The sequence below is a fragment of the Triticum urartu genome, chromosome 1 (genome assembly GCF_003073215.2).
Source record: "Triticum urartu cultivar G1812 chromosome 1, Tu2.1, whole genome shotgun sequence".
Classification (NCBI taxonomy): domain Eukaryota; kingdom Viridiplantae; phylum Streptophyta; class Magnoliopsida; order Poales; family Poaceae; genus Triticum; species Triticum urartu.
The window spans coordinates 28012881-28014951 of NC_053022.1; the positions used below are offsets into that span (position 1 = coordinate 28012881).

The following is a 2071-nucleotide window of genomic DNA, read 5'->3' on the forward strand; positions in this document are numbered from 1 at the left end:
ATCGCAGGCGTATACCGGTGTACCTTTTGATGGATGGAAGAGTTAGAGGCGGCGGGGTCAAGCGGGGACGTTCGTCTGTTGTATCAAGCGGCAGACCGGCAGTGTTCATCAGTTGAGGGAGTGGACGGCGTCGCCTGCCGACCGACGACGACTGGCGGCGGTGCTTTGCGAACGTGGAGCGGCGACATGTGCTGCCCTAATCGATCTGCTCGTAAAAAAACATGTTGGGCCGTACAGGTAACGCTCGTTATATAGGCGTACGTACGGGCTAACAGGCCAATCAGTCCACCCTTCCACGATGGGCTAACAGGCTGCACTGGTTGGCTCGAGTGCAAGCTTTAGTGTTTTGGGCTTCTATTCAGTTTTTATCTACGGTAGGCAACAGGTAGCTCTAAAGAAAAAACAAATTCTAACAAGAAAGTATGCGTCAAATAGTTTTTTTCTTTTTGAGGGGATGCGTTAAATAGTTGAGGCTGCGCACATGGTCAGGTCTAGTGACCAGTGGGTCAGGACACTCTTAATGCACTCCCTTGGGCAGATTTCCTTTTCTTCAGTTTATATAGATGGATTGCCTTGATTTTATTATCTTTATATGGATTTTAATATTTTATATTTTTTTGAGAAATAAGTAAATAAATTTTATCATCTATTAAAAAAATTAGCATATGGAAATATTATATCAAAACGATATCAGCATATATTAAAAATGCTTACTGTATATTAAACAAATGTTCCACATACTTTACTAAAATATTCATTGTGCATATAAAAAGTGTTCACCATATATTAAAAAAATCATTGTACAGAAATTTGTAAAAAAGGAAAAGTGAAAAGTGAAAGAAAAAAGGAGGAAAAGAAAAAACATAATAAACAAGAAAATAAAGGGGAAAATAATAAGTGAAAATATCAACTAAAAACCAGAAGGACTGGAAGATAAAGAAAACCCCGTATAAGAAAGAAAAACAAAAATGTAAATGAAAACAATAAAAGGAACATTGAGATCTCACAGAAAAAATTGGAAGAAAAATATAAGCCAGGAAAAAACAGTAAATAGTGGAAAGAGACTGAGAACACGACTATAAAAAACAAAAAGGCGGAAAAGAAGCAATCACAACTGAAAACACGACTATACTCATTGCTGAGGAACATTTCCCCTTATACTCATTGCTGCCTGAACGTAGTTCCAACTCCCTCTTCATGAATTATTTCCCACCGTATGAAAGAACATGCTACCATGATGGTCTCGATGGTGGGGTTAGGAACAGTTATCTGAATGTCATCTGGACGCTCAGAACAGACCAGTTCTTTCAACGCCGCTGCTCCAGATCGGTTGCTTCAGTTTTTCGTTTTTCACAAGACATTTCTGTGATAAGCAGTTAATCTGCTAGGAAAATATGAGTTCGATAGGTTACCTAACCTGTTATGTGCAGTACCTGTAATCTGTAGAGGCAGAGTAGTCACAAATCCATTGTCGTCCAGCCCGGTTAGGATACCTGGCTTTCACCCAGGCGACCCGGGTTCAAATCCCGGCAATGGAGCACTTTTTTTCTTTTCATTTTACCTCGCTCTTTATGTTGGTAGGATGTTGGGTGTCCTGAACATGTTGTGGAATATCCTCGCATTTCTCGCATTCCAAATAGTCCAACCAACAAGCATCATTAGGAGGCCATTGCTTACCTATGCACCATCGTCCGGCTAGACATGTTTGTCTACCACTCTTTTATCAATCGTCTACCGGCCAAGTGGCAATATCCTCTATTTAGAGCCAATTTTTCAACATTTTCCAAAGTCTCGACATGTAACGGCACTTGTAGAAGAGGTGCACCATGGACTCCTGCTCTCTCTGCACAACGGGCAAAGTCTGCAATTGTCCCAATCTTGCTTGGCCAAGCGGTCGGCAGTTAATACACGATTTTGAATTGGTAGCTTCATCATAACATTATAAGCAAAGGGGGACTGATGCTAAACAGTAGACTCCAAGCAAGTATTCTGATGGCCAGCACGGTTTTGTTTTGCTACTAAAAGTAACATAATAATTCCTCTAAAAAAAGCAACATAATCATTGTCTAGC

At 40.4% G+C, this 2071-nt stretch overlaps 1 non-coding gene across 1 annotated transcript; it reads left to right on the top strand.

The window, feature by feature from the left end:
* The first annotated feature begins 1464 nt into the window (after window positions 1-1464).
* Window positions 1465-1538, top strand: TRNAE-UUC. Its single transcript has one exon. It is a non-coding gene; the product is annotated as a tRNA-Glu (tRNA).
* The last annotated feature ends 533 nt before the right edge of the window (window positions 1539-2071 follow it).